Genomic DNA, 15,589 nt, shown 5'->3' with positions numbered 1-15,589 from the left:
CGGCTCACATTAAAGCTCGTGTTTTTAACGTAAAAGTGTCACTTCGGCTTAGGCTGAAACCGGCCTCGGAAATAAGATGTAGGTAGGCGGGTGCAGCCTACTTTCTCCACTGTAGGTGGCGGTCTACCGCAGCGGCATTACAGTTGGAGAGGAAGTCAAGAGAAACACGGTTCCTCTATGGCTTCCTGGTTCACTAGGGAAGCTATCTGATTGGAATGCTGCCACCCCATGTGACTCTAGCAGCCATCTTGGGTCGGGCAGAGCCAATTTAAAGTGGTTGTATACCCCCAATCTGGAAGTTGTAAATATAGGTAAGCCTATAATAAGGCTTGCCTATAGGTACGGTAAATATCTCCTAAACGTGCGCAGAGATGTTTACCTTGTAGTGCGCCGATGATGTCAATTAGCGCATGCGCTGTGAAGAAACGGCCCTCCGCGCCGTTTCTTCACTAGCAAGTGCCGTGACTGACGACTCCCGCGTGCATGCGTTAGGGAGTTAGGGTTTCCACCTGTCCAGGATTCACCTGGACAGTCCTGGTTTTGAATCATGGGTCCGGGTTTCAGTCCGCCTGAATCCCGGACAAATTATTCAGACAGGGCTGTGGCTCTCCAAGTAAGCAATATAGTCACATAAAAATCTGTTGCCACCCAGGAGCTGTGGGTGGCTGTCTGGTGACAGGTTCGGCATCACTGGGGGGCGATGATGTCAGCAAGAGCAATTTGGCCATACGCACTGTTTGCCATGGTGCACTTCACGAGCTGCATTACTACTATTCTAGGGCCACTCAAAGGTGTCCCAGGTCTTTTATAATACTATAGTGTATACCATGAGACAAAAAATTGCCCTGCACTGCTAAAGTGTTTGGGTCTGGCTTGGAGAGAAGGTGGCAAACCCTAGCGGGAGTGATGTCACACGACTCCGGCCAGTCACAGAGCCGAAGTCCGCGGCAAATGTACCATGTTAGTGTGTGTGTGTGTGTGTGTGTGTGTGTGGGGGGGGGGGGGTTGATGGATGGAATGTACTATATCAGTATGGTGGGGGGAAGGTTGATGAAATTTACCATGTCAGCATGTAGGGAGGGTGATGAATGGATTGTACCATGCACTATTTGGGGAGCTATGTATAGAATGTACAATGTCAGTATGAGGGGGGGGGGGGGGGTTGATGGAATTTACCATATCAGTATGCAGGGGGCTATATATGGATTGTACCATGTCACTTATGTAGGGGGGTGATACATGGAATGTACCGTGGCACTATGTAGGGGTGCAGTAGAGGAGGTTTGGAATTCCCCATGTTTCAGTGACATCAGAGGGGGTTGGGTTGGATGGATGTCTCCCCCTAGTGGTAGAGGAGGAAGTACACAGGACACACGCTGACCTGCTGTTTCTCTCTCTCTGGTCTTCTCTCTGATTTCCAGCACACAGCAGCAGATATCTTCATCCCATCCTCTCTACAAACACTTTGACCCCGAGTCTCTGCCTCCTGTCCCCGCATCATGGGCGCCGCCATCGTTTCCGGCTCCCCCTATAGGGATAGATGGGCATTGGACTCCGGAAGCATGGCGGCTCATCCCAGCCAGGGATCCTGACCTTCCCGGGGCCAGGAGAGGTGTCACCCCTTCGGACTCGGCTGATCACAGAACAGGGTAAAGGGCCAATCACATCATGGCCCTTTACCACGCAATCAGCTGTCAGCCAATGACAGTTGATTACGGAAGTAAACAGAAGCTGGTCATCGGCTTTTTTTCTCCTCACGTTGTCAGCATCAGGAGAAAGGAAGAAAGCCGGTAAGCGGCTTCTGCCACAGGGACATCGGTCCCAATCTGTGCCCATCAGTGCTGCTAAGCAATGCAAACCAGTGCCCCCTATCAGTGCCCACCAGTGCTGCTAATCACTGATACTGCCAATCAATGACCACCAGTGTCACCTATCAGTGCCCATCAATGCCTCATCATCAGTGTCACCTACCAGTGCTGACTATCAGTGCCACCTATCAGTGCCGCCTATCAGTGTAGCCTATCAGAGCTGCCTATCAGAGCCCATCAGTGCCACCTATCAGTGCCCACCAGTGCTGCTAATCAGTGCAAACCAGTGCCCACCAGTGCTGCTAATCAGTGTCCACCAGTACTGCCAATCAGCAACCACCAGTGTCACCTATCAGTGCCCATCAGTGCCTCATCATTAGTCTCACCTATCAGAGCTGTCAGTGCCACCTACCAGTGCCTATCAGTGCCCATCAGTGTCACCTATCAGTGGCGCCTATCAATGCAGCCTATCAGTGCCACATATCAGAGTCCTTCAGTGCCACCTATCAGAGCCCATCAGTACCACTTATCAGTACTCATTAGTGCCACTTATCAATGCAACCTCTTCAAAGCCCACCAGTGCTGCATCATCATTGCTCATCAGTGCCACCGATCAATGCCCATCAGTGCCCATCAGTGCAGCCTCACCAGTGCCTATTAGTGCCACCTCATCAGTGCCCATCAGTGCAGCCTCATCAGTGCCCATTAGTGCCACCTCATCAGTGCCCATCAGTGAAGGAGAAAAATTACCCGTTTGCAAAATTTTATAACAAACTACGAAAAAAAAATTTTTTTTCAAGATTTTCTGTATTTTTTTGTTTCTTTAGCAAAAAATAAAAAAAACAACAGTGATTAAATACCACCAAAAGTAAGCTCTATTTGTGTGAAAAAAATTATAAAAATGTCATATGGGTACAGTGTTGCATGACCGCGCAATTGTCATTCAAAGTGTGACAGCGCTGAAAGCTGAAAATTGGCCTGGGCAGGAAGGGGGTGAAAGTGCCCGGTAAGAAATTGGTTAAGGCCCACACAGGGCCGAAATGCACAAGCGGCGGGAGAACACTTCTAACTTTTATTCTGTGTTAAATAAAATATTTCTGTGTCCCCCCCTCCAAGTGCGTGTGCCGCTTTACAACTTTATATCTCCATCGCGCCAAGCTGGCCCAAATGCCCAAATATATCAATCGCCCGGGTTTCGGCTTTAAAAAGTTAAAAAAAAAAAATACTAATCCATTTTAATGAGATTTCTCCTCCCCCCCCTCCCAGAGCGGTTTGTACATTTCACCCAAAAAAAAAAAAATCTGACAATCTCCTTTTCCACTGTTAAATATTCATTCCGTCTGACATGAGTTGTGTCTGGAAGTGAGTCAAATCCTAGTCAAATAACTATTTTCCCGCACAGCTGCGAGGAATGAAAAATCTTGTGTGGAAAAGCAGATATTTGACATTCACCTCCTCACTCGGTAAACACGAAAATATCTTCAAATCTAGATAGTTGTGTGTAATGGAAAGCGGAGAGAGAGTCGGCTGCGCTTTATCCCTCCAGGCTTTAGGTTTTCCTCCCGGCAGTAAACGTGCGTTTACAATGCTAAAACGGACCTTTTGTCAGCGTTAATTCGCGGCACAGATTAGGTACACAAGCAGGTTCCGTGTCATAAATCCGGTTTTGTGCTCTGTTGCCTCCAACGGCTGAATCTCTCCCAACGTCCCTCTCCGACTTCCACCACACACACAGCCGGATAATAACTCTGCTTTAGCTCAAATAAAAGAGCGATTGGAGCCTACGTTCTTTGCACAGTTTTTCCGCGCCGAGCGGTAAGAAGATGCTATTATAGCCAATACCAGAACCAGTGAAAGAATTTCCGGTGAGTATTTTTTTATTATACTAATGGCGGTGAGAAGAGCGGTGAAGAACATTTCGTAATCCACATGAGTTTCAGCTGATCAATCGAATAATACCCAATTGAGTCTCCATTACGGAATAAAATTGGCCAATGGCTTCCCAATTGCCTCCTCCAACACGCTCAGGCTCTCAGGTCGAATCATAGGCAATACGGCAATTTTCTGAAAAATGCTTAAACAAAAAAAGAGGAATGCTCGGGCTTGTTAACATTTGTGGCTGTTGGAGAAAACGGGGGCTGAAAGTGGGGAAGGTCTGAAAGAAGGAATGAGGGAATAATTGGGACTTTAGATGAGACACAAGGGAAAATTTGGGCCTCCATCCCTGTTGCTATGCAAAAAGAGAGAGGGGAAGGGTGGGACTTTATATGAAGTGCAAGTGATGGAAACCAACCAGATCCATATACATTACATTAATAGTATTCATAAACAAGATAATGTTATAAATATAAAACATGCATAAAAGCGTATAAAGTTTCAACATACATATAATGAGTAGTAGCCAACATGACTCAGAGAATAAATGTTGTACATCTTAATCCCCCAGGTAGGATAAACATAGACATTCTATCAGGGTAAGTATAGCAATAAGACCTTCTGACATCATTAATATGAAATGGATGCATCAAATGATCTTGACGCGTTTCATGGACTTCTATCCACTCATCAGAAGTGAGTACACCGATGTTCTAAGAAGGGGATAAAGATCACAATGTAATCTGATGCGACAACCAACTGGGGGGATAGGGATAATAAAGGATGTATATTGCTGGCCGTAGCTGATAATACTCACATAGAAACTGATACTGAGACCGTGCAAAAGAAGGAACTAGGAAGCCATGCTCTGCCATAAGGAGGAGAAAATTTAGCAAAATGAGAAGTAGGCAGACGTTGACAACAGAAAATCATGCAGTTAGTGCTCTTTACTGGTGATAAGCTATGTATCAGGGCCTGGACCTGAACCCAGGACCTTTTGTGTCTGGTAGCATCTCTTCTCGCTGAGCCACTGAGATGCTGAACAGTTCGCTGGATAATTTCTTGAAGGATCTTCCCTTGAACCTTGTTTCTCTTGAACCTTGAATGCCTTGCTCCTCGCATCGACTTTCTGATTTAAGCCATGTCTCTGCACTTCCTGTTTGCCAGATTATTGTGCTCTCCCCAGCCAATATCTCGCTCTTGTCACTCCTGCCACCCACGGTATCTTCGCTACCACTCGTTGCCGACCTTTGGTTTGTTCCTCAACTATGCTTCCGCTTGATCCCAACCTGCAACTACTTGTTACCGACCTTTGACTGGTTTACTGACTATGCTTCTCCTTGATCCCAACCTGCAACCACTAGTTACCAACCTTTGGCTTGTTTACTGACTATGCTTCTCCTTGATCCCAATCTGCAACTACTTGTTACCGACCTTTAACTGGTTTACTGACTATGCTTCTCCTTGATCCCAACCTGCAACCACTAGTTACCAACCTTTGGCTTGTTTACTGACTATGCTTCTGCTTGATCCCAACCTGCAACTATTTGACTATGCTTCCGCTTGATCCCAACCTGCAACTACTTGCTAACAACCTTTGGCTTGTTTACTGATTGTACTTCTGCTTAATCCCAACCTGCAACTACTTGCTAACAACCTTTGACTTGTTTACTGACTATGCTTGACTATGCTTCCTCTTGATCCCAACTTTTTACCAACCTTTGGCTTGTTCCTCAACTACGCTTCCACTTGATCCCAACCTGCAACCATTTGTTACCAATCTTTGGCTTGTTTACTGACTATGCTTCTGCTTAATCCCAACCTGCAACTACTTGCTAACAACCTTTGACTTGTTTACTGACTATGCTTCCGCTTGATCCTAACTGCAACCACTAGTTACCAACCTTTGGCTTGTTTACTAACTACGCTTCTGCTTGATTCCCTACCTGCTACATCTGCTACTGGACCCCAGCTTGCTCACCTCCTGGTGGGGCGATCCTGAGGACCATGACCTGGTACTTACATGCATAAAAAACCATCTCCACTATCAGGAGCTTTGGTGAACATCGCTTCCGCTTGATCCCAACCTGCAACCACTATTTACCGACCTGTGGCTTGTTTACTGACTACGCTTCTGCTTGATCCCAGCCTGCAACTGCTTGTTACCAACCTTTGACGTGTTTACTGACTACGCTTCCACTTGATCCCAACCTGCAACCACTAATTACCGACCTTTGGCTTGTCTACCGACTACGCTTCTGCTTGATCCCAACCTGCAACCACTAGTTACCGACCTTTGACTTGTTTACTGACTACACTTCTGCTTGATCCCTACCTGCTACATCTGCTACTGGACCACAGCTTGCAAACCTCCTGGTGGGGCGATCCTGAGGACCATGACCTGGTACTAACATGTCGCAAAACCCATCTCCACTATGAGGAGCGCTGGTAAACACTGGTTAGTGCTTAGAACCCGCACCTCGGGTGAGCCCGCGTGATCCGCCAGGGCGACCTGCTTGTATACCTATCCTGCTGGTCAGTGGGAGCCTCTCTACTGCTATAGCTACTGGTCTCCGACCCTCTAAACCGGGACAGAAGGTGGAATGGGTCACTTTAAATTAAAGCTGAACTCCAGGGATGATGTATATTCCATACGAACATTGGTCCATCTTGGCACAATGTAAGTGCATATGTGATGCCTGATCAGCCTCTGTGGAAACCTGAGCTACTACAATGATGGTCTTATAGGTACTGTGCCAAGCAGCTGCCCTTCTGCATAGTGCCCACAGGGGCTCACTCGCTTGGCATGGCTGCCATTTTTGTATTTATGAAGAAATTGGATTTTTTAAATTTTTTTTAATTGGATATGTTTTATAGCAGAAAGTGAAAAATATTGTTTTTTTTTTTTTTTTTTTCAAAATCATATTTTTTTTTTGTTTATAGTGCAAAAAGAAAAAAATGCAGAGGTGATCAAATACCACCAAAAGAAAGTTCTATTTGTGGGGAAAAAAAATTATATAAATGTCTTCATGAAGGGGGGTTGTAAATCTTCCAGGGTGGTCAAGTGGTTAAATAAATCACATGAAATAAGAGTTACAATTTTTGTAAGCCTCTGCAATAATTTACAAACTATTTCGGGATATGTACGTTTTGCAATGCAATAGGTATTTTAGTCACCAAAGTGCTGCCGCATTCTATTTTTCATCGAATTTGCATATGCCTGGCCTCCAGCGTGAGCAACACACGGGGCTACTTTCTTCAAGTTTTGCCTACCGAATCCCAGCTCACTGTCTCATCTCATTCCGATACGCCTGATATGTCTCCGCTGACGTCAGCAAACCAAAGGGGCCCGAAATTCAGACACCAGCAGAAATTTTGAGGCTTGTCAATTGTCTGACTCCGGTGATTTGCCGAGCTTTGTCCGAGAATATCTTGGGGCGTCAGGTGTGATTATGGAAATTACGCGCAAAGCGGTGACAAGGAAATATCCATTGTGAAGCTGCTAATGCGTCGTGCGTCTAGGAGAGAGCGGAACTCCAGACGACTCGAAAGGAATCACAAAAAAAAAATAAAATAAAATAAAACCACCGCAACGCGCAGAAAGATAGACACAGCCAAGCGAAGTCGGCTCGTGGCATAAATAATGAAAAGCTACAACACAATATCTTGTTTTATTTAACCAGCTGAGAGTTCTTCATTTTTCACTGATTTGAAACAATTGTCACGGAAAGGCGGCGGGCGATGGCTGGTTGGTCTTCAATGTCAAAACTGGAATTGTATCTGGAACTGCCAGCTTCTCTCCCGCCGCAACTCGCCTACGCTCAACTGATATTAAAGCGTAGTTCCAAGCTAAATCGAAACCAGGTTTTAATCAATCGATCGTCCCACCCCTCTTTTTTGAATATTCTTTTATTTATTTTTTTGTGCCATTTTGTAGCTTTTTTTTCCTTCTCCAGCAGGACTTTCATCCTAACCTTTCCGCAGGGAGGTACGTCAATTCAGTATTTGCATTGCCCCCCACCCTCCTGCCTTCTGGGACAAACACAGGTCCCAGAAGACAACGGGGCCATTCAGAAAGCGCAGCACGACTCGCCCATGCGCAGTAGGAAACCAGCTCTGAAGCTTCAAAGCTTCACTGCCAGTTTCCCTTACTTGCAATGCCGCGCCTACACCCGAGCCGAGTATTTGTAGCTGCTTTTTTTTTTTTTTTTTTTTTTGAGGCTGGATTTTCACTTCAAACTTTCTAAACAAAGGGTCAGTTTACTGATCTTCAGACTTTAGGGGGGCCGGACTGTGGCCATTGGGAATAAAAAAGGTCCCGACATCAGGGAGGAATTGTTCCCCATCGTTGGTGTCATTGGGAGGAATTGTGCCCCATTGTTGGTATAAGTGGATGAAATAGTGCCCCAAGGGCCAGGTAAAAGCAAGCAAAGGGCTGCATCTTGGAGACCACTGCATTAGAGGTTCCCTGATCACATCAGTGGCCAACCATTCATGTGAGAGCCCCACCTTCAAATCAGAGGCCCCATCACATCACAGTCCCTCCATCACATCAAAACCACCCCCATACCTTAGAAGCCCCCATCGCCACAGAGTCAATCCTATAGCAGAGTCAGAGGCCTCCCTACACATGAGATTCCCCCCTATACAGGATAGAGTCCCACATCAAATTAGGGTCTCCCCATCCAGGGTAAACTGGTCCTGTGCTCGGGGCACCCAGAGAATCCCAAATGGCACCCCAGGATGCCATGGCACTCTGGTTGAGAAACGCTGGCCTTTACTATACCTTCATTACGGATCAGCCCCTTTGAAAGAAGATGCACTCCATTGTGGATCCACCGAGCCTTGCTTTTGTTGGTTCAAACTGCAATGTATCACACACACATTAGAAACTTGCAGTTGTCAGTGTATCAGATGTTCCTTGCATAAGCTATCACAGAGCAATTCTCACACAGACTATTTCTGAACAATCTCTAAAAATCATTTTTTCCCATCTTTTCTTTGTAAGGAAACATCTGCTTGTAATCTCGTGGCTTTGGCATTTTTACCTCAAATTACTGAAAATATGCAAAATCTTTTTACACCTTACAGAGGAGAGAAATGTACTTAAATACAGTGGCGTCTGAGGCAAGCGATAACAAGTGCTTTGCGAGAGAAGCCTCAGGCTTTTTGTGCATGAAAAGAACATTTGCCTTAGTTCAGCTATCAACAATGGGAAAGCACAGCAACATCTATGATTATCCATCTTAATTAATCTTCTTCTATCACTAGAGATTTGGGCTGGATTAGACTAGTGCAGTGCAGTACTATGGAGCATTGCAGAGTGAGATTTGTGGGCCACCATTGCTAGTGTCATATTTTTAATCAGTACCCTATAGTCCTGTCAGCTCAGATATCATAGTACAAGGGTGGTGATCTCCAAGAATGTCCAATGTATATGGGTCCTGTTAATGAGGATGTCCAGGATGATCTCTCATATATGAAGCACCAAACTCCTTTTTTCTGGCTGATCCCTTGTATATGAAGCACCAAACCCCTTGATTCTCAATGATCCCTTATATAGGAAGCACCTGACCCCTTGATTCTCGATGATCTCTTGTATATAAAGCACCAAACCCCTTGGTTCTCGATGATCCCTTATATATGAAGCCCCCAACCCCTTAGTTCTCGATGATCTGTTATATATGAAGCACCCAACCCCTTGCTTCTCGATGATCCCTTATATATGAAGCACCCAACCTCTTGGTTCTTGATGATCCCTTATATATGAAGCACCAAACCCCTTGATTCTCAATGATCCCTTATATAGGAAGCACCTGACCCCTTGGTTCTCGATGATCTCTTGTATATAAAGCACCAAACCCCTTGGTTCTTGATGATCCCTTATATATGAAGAGCCAAACCCCTTGGTTCTCAAATATTCCCTTGTATATGAAGCACCAAACCCATTGTTTCCCGATGATCCCTTGTATATGAAGCACCAAACACCTTGGTTCTCGATGATCCCTTATATATGAAGCACCCAACCCCTTGGTTCTCGATCATCCCTTATATATATTAAGCACCCAAACCCTTGGTTCTCGATGATCTCTTATATATAATGCACCAAACCCCCTTTTTTCTGGCTGATCCCTTATATATGAAGCACCAAACCCCTTGGTTCTCGATGATCCCTTGTATATGAAGCACCCATCCCCTTGGTTCTCGATGACTACTTACGTATGAAGCGCCAAACCCATTGGTTCTCAATGATCCCTTGTATATGAAGCACCAAACCCCTTGGTTCTCGATGATCCCTTATATATGAAGCACCAAACCCCTTGGTTCTCGATGATCTCTTATAGTTAAAGCGATGATCCCTTATATATGAAGCCCCAAACCCCTTGATTCTTGATGATCTCTTATATAATAAGCATCAAACCCCTTTTTTCTGGCTAATCCCTTATATATGAAGCACCAAACCCCTTGGTTCTCGATGATCCCTTATATATGAGGCACCAAACTCCTTGGTTCTCGATGATCCCCTATGTATGAAGCACCAAACGCCTTGGTTCTCGACAATCCCTTATATATGAAGCGCCAAACCCCTTGATTCTCGATGATCCCTTATATATGGGGTGGGCAACTACATGGCAAATGAGGTTCAATGTAGAAAAATGTAAAATAATTCATTTGGGTGGCAAAAATCTGAATGCAATCTATATGCTGGGGGGAGAACCTCTGGGGGAATCTAGGATGGAAAAGGACCTGGGGGTCCTAGTAGATGATAGGCTCAGCAATGGCATGCAATGCCAAGCTGCTGCTAACAAAGCAAACAGAATATTGGCATTAAAAGGCGGATCAACTCCAGAGATAAAACGATAATTCTCCCGCTCTACAAGGCTCTGGTCCGGCCGCACCTGGAGTATGCTGTCCAGTTCTGGGCACCAGTCCTCAGGAAGGATGTACTGGAAATGGAGCGGGTACAAAGAAGGGCAACAAAGCTAATAAAGGGTCTGGAGGATCTTAGTTATGAGGAAAGGTTGCGAGCACTGAACTTATTCTCTCTGGAGAAGAGACGCTTGAGAGGGGATATGATTTCAATATACAAATACCGTACTGGTGACCCCACAATAGTGATAAAACTTTTGGCAGAAGAGAGTTTAATAAGACTCGTGGCCACTCATTACAATTAGAAGAAAAGAGGTTTAACCTTAAACTACGTAGAGGGTTCTTTACTGTAAGAGCGGCAAGGATATGGAATTCCCTTCCACAGGCGGTGGTCTCAGCGGGGAGCATTGATAGCTTCAAGAAACTATTAGATAATCACCCGAATGACCGCAACATACAGGGATATACAATGTAATACTGACACATAATCACACACATAGGTTGGACTTGATGGACTTGTGTCTTTTTTCAACCTCACCTACTATGTAACTATGTAACTATGTATCTATATAAAGCACCAAACCCTTTTTTTTCTGGCTGATCCCTTATGTATGAAGCACCAAACCCCTTGGTTCTCGATGACCCCTTGTATATGAAGCACCCATCCCCTTGGTTCTCGATGATTACTTATATATGAAGCACCAAACCCATTGGTTCTCCATGATCCCTTGTATATAAAGCACCAAACCCCTTGGTTCTCAATGATCCCTTATATATGAAGCACCCAACCCCTTGGTTCTCGATGATCCCTTATATATATTAAGCACCCAAACCCTTGGTTCTCGATGACTACTTATATATGAAGCATGCAACCCCTTGGTTCTAGATGATCCCTTATATATGAAGCACCCAACCCCTTGGTTCTCGATGATCCCTTATATATGAATCACCAAACCTCTTGGTTCTAGATGATCCCTTATATATGAAGCACCCAACCCCTTGGTTCTCGATAATCCCTTGTATATGAAGCACCCAACCCCTTTTGCTCTCGATGACTACTTATATATGAATCACCAAACCCCTTGGTTCTCGATGATCCCTTATATATGAAGCACCCAACCCCTTGGTTCTCGATGATCCTTTATATATATTAGGCACCCAACCCATTGGTTCTCGATGATCCCTTATATATGAAGCACCAAACCCCTTTTTTCTGGCTGGTCCCTTATATATGAAGCACCAAACCCCTTGGTTCTCAAGCCATTATTGCGCCACAACCTATATAAAAGAAAGCCTGGTATTTCTCCAGGCAAAGTCCAGTCCCACAACATAAGAAAGCAACAACAGGTGAGAAATATAGGTTGTTCTTCTTACAGGACCATGGGGGTGCCACCACATAGAGGGTGCAATTAGACAATCCCCGTCTTTGAGAATTGGAAATTCCATACAGACAATTGTACAGACAGACATCAAGATGGAAAAAAAAAAAACACATGGAGGTTGATTTGTTAAAGGCAAATAGACATATGCTCCAGAGCTTAGTAAATGAGGGGAAGTTCTGCTGACCTCCATCATCCAATCTGTTTGCCTTTAACAAATCAACCTCCATGTGTTTTTTTTCCGTCTTGATGTCTGTAGTAAATTAACCTAAAAAGGTAGTTCCTCCTTAGGCTGTCAAAGAGGAACCTATGCTAAAACTGCATGCGGGCTGGTATCCAATGAATGGGAACACTAATGCCGCGTACACACGAGCGGACTTTACGGCAGACTTTGCCCGGCGGACTTTTCAACGACTTTACGACGGACTTTCTGAATGAACGGACTTGCCCACACACAATCCACCAAAGTTCGTTGAATTCGTACCTGATGACGTACGACCGGACTAAAACAAGGAAGTTCATAGCCAGTAGCCAATAGCTGCCCTAACGTGGCTTTTTGTCCGTCGAACTAGCATACAGACGAGCGGACTTTTCGACCGGACTCGATTTCGACGGATTGATTTAAAACATGTTTCAAATCTAAGTCCGTCCAACTTTTGAGAAAACAAAGTCCGCTGGAGCCCACACACAATCGAATTGTCTGACGAAATCCAGTCCGCCGGGCAAAGTCTGCCGTAAAGTCCGCTCGTGTGTACGCGGCATTAGAGTAAATGGCTCATTTTAGCACATGAGCTGGTGCTAACAGTTGATGGAGAGAAAGTGTCTGGAACTTTCCCTATGTAGGGAGCAACAGGGACCTGACTCGTGGGCTGTGGATCAGGACTTGCTCTGGACCTGTGTACTTTGAAAAGGTTTCAATTGACCCAAAATAATGACGCAAGAGCTGTCCTTGGAGCTTCGGTGGCCATTGTGCTTCTGTGCCTGGGATATCACTGAGGTGTCATCAACCAGCAACCACACAAGCCAGAAAGAGGAGATGAAATTAAAGTGGAACTTCACTCAAAAAGTAAAGTACCACTGGTTTGCCCCTTCTCCCCAGTCTTTAACTGAATTGTAGCTTTTTTTTTTGGAGGGAGGACAAGAGGAAGTATTGATTTTCATTGGTACCGACTTTTGCAATCATTCCCTAGATGAGGATGACAACCCTTTCCGCACCCCCTTCCCTCCCACAGCATCCTGGGACATGTGATTGGATGCAACGCCATTCACAGCAAGCAAGCTCATATATATGCAGTGGGGTTGCCTGCTGAGTTTCTTCAGGAAGCCACAGCCTGGCTCCTTTATCCAAGATGGCGGCACCAAGGACCCAAAGAAGTAAGAAGAACTGGCTGTGGGAAAACTGGAAACACTGGTAAGTACCTAATATTTAAAAGTCAGCAGCTACAACAAAAAAAAGGAATTAGTCCGTTCTCCTAATAGACAAGGTGGAGATGGTGACATCACAGCCCAACCTCTCCACCTGGTTCAATCAAAGAATACCTTACAATCCTTGAGAAAAATGCAAGGCGTTCTGTGAATGGCGGACCCAGAGCACAGTGGCGATCCCTCTAGTAGAGGTGACTAGTACTACAGTGATTCTTCGCTTCCACGTTGGCCCCCTCCCCCCCAGGTATGGCAGATGCATAATTGGTTCAAGCTTCACCAATGCAAATAATGCAATAAAACCCATACCAGGAGTTCAGCTTTAAATAAAAAATAATTTCTCTTTAATGGTAAAGGAAGAAAAGAACATTTCGTGAATCATAAAGATGAATAAAACTAGATCAACTTGTACAAGCTGGTGGAGTTGTGAGCAGCAGAAAGTAGAGCAGGGACATTCAAGGTCAAGCCTTTCTGTGTCTCTAATGAACAGTTTCTTCTTTTTTTTTCTCCTTATTATTCGTTATGTGGTGTGTGGGCTCAGAGGAAAGGCTCTTAATTAGAAAGGGAAAAAAAACTGAAGTAAAAGAAAGATTAATTTGTACTACAATAATATATCTAGAAGACTCGGTTGGGATTTCAAAGGTCAGTTTAAAATAAGGAGCTCACCTGCCACAAAACCCACCACTAGTAGACTCGGTAATGGGAAAGCCATAAAGTAAGTGCTGTTTGGAAATAGCCGTGGGTCTGTTTCTCTGTGTCTGCCTGTATTCCCGCGACGTTGGCCTAGACGACGTTCTCTACCAGGAGAGCAGATATTTAAAAGCCGAGCGGGTGGGGCTGAATAAGGAGGACGCACATCATACGCTCAGGAGTCAGTCTCTTTGGACTACAGCAGCGGATACTTAATGACATCCCTGTGGGAGACTGGCTACATTTAAAACCCGTGTGCTGTGAAGTATTCCCCTCATAATGCACAGCCGTAGACTCGTCTTATGGTGAGGAATGAGCCGCAATCTTCTAGATGGCTACTTCTTACAAAGACAAATGGGTTAGATTGCTAAAATCATCTAAATTTTCTTCCGAAACAGGAGAGCTGGCAAGCACAGCTGTCATCACAACCTTCGCCGTTAAGACCGGCGCGAGGAGGGGGGGAGTGCGCGCCAGGGAAGCGGTGATACATGGGTGTTACTTTACAATTAGAAAACTGCTTGTGCTTGCTCTTCTGAGTAATGTAATTAGAAGGGAATTTAAATTTGAAGTAATCTGTGATCGGTATCTGAGAATGACTGTTACAAAGCAGTGAATCGCAGGACACGTCGCACTGGCGGCACTTCGGTTTTATTTAATGCCATCTTCATAAGGTATAAATTATTCAGGAGTCGAGTGTGCCTGCTGCTATCATCGAGTGACAACTCATATTAAGCTGGAGAGACACTCCGACTCTCGTTTTTACAAATGATGTTGGTATGTTTGCTGACACACTAGAAGGAACATGTACCTGCCTCCTTGACTATAAAACAGGTACACGTTCCCCCATTTATTAAGCAGATTTCCCCCCCTCCTGATATATTTATGCCCTTCCTACAACCCTTACATGCTTAGGGCCTGTGTGTAGGAAGGGGCTAACATATTTCCTTCAGTTTTGGCCCCTCTAAACAGGAAATGACCCAATAAGCCTGGCAGATCCCCTCATGTACATTGGGTAGAAGCTAGTAAGGTTGGGTAGAGTGAGGTGTATCTTAGAGAAGGAAGATGGACTAGTGATACCACATTTGGTTAACCTACGTAGGCTTCACCTGTCACGGGCTTTAAGGCATCTGACACTCAGCACTGACCTAAAAGGAATGAAGACTAAGCTCTTCTTAAGAGGAAGCAACCCAATAATCCCAGTGGATCCCCTCATATACATTGGGTAGAGTCTAGGTAGGTTGGGTAGAGTGAGGTGTATCTTGGAGAAGAAAAATGTAAAGGTGGACTAGTGGCACCATGTTTGATTCCCCTATATGGGCTTTCCCTATGTGGGCTTTAAGGCACCCGACACTCAGCACTGACCTAAAAAGAATAAGGACTAAGCCCCTCATTAACAGGAAGAAATACAATATTCCTGTAAGATCCACTCATATACATTGGGTAGAGTCTAGTAAGGTTGGGTAGATGGAGGTGTATCTTAGAGAAGGAAGATATAAAGGTGGACTAGTGGAGCTTGGTCCCCCTATCTGGGCTTCCCTTTCCATG

This window comes from Aquarana catesbeiana, linkage group LG10 (assembly GCF_042186555.1).
Source record: "Aquarana catesbeiana isolate 2022-GZ linkage group LG10, ASM4218655v1, whole genome shotgun sequence".
Taxonomy (NCBI): Eukaryota; Metazoa; Chordata; class Amphibia; order Anura; family Ranidae; genus Aquarana; species Aquarana catesbeiana.
The sequence above is the reverse complement of the archived record's forward strand: the minus strand, read 5'-3'. Positions refer to the sequence as shown.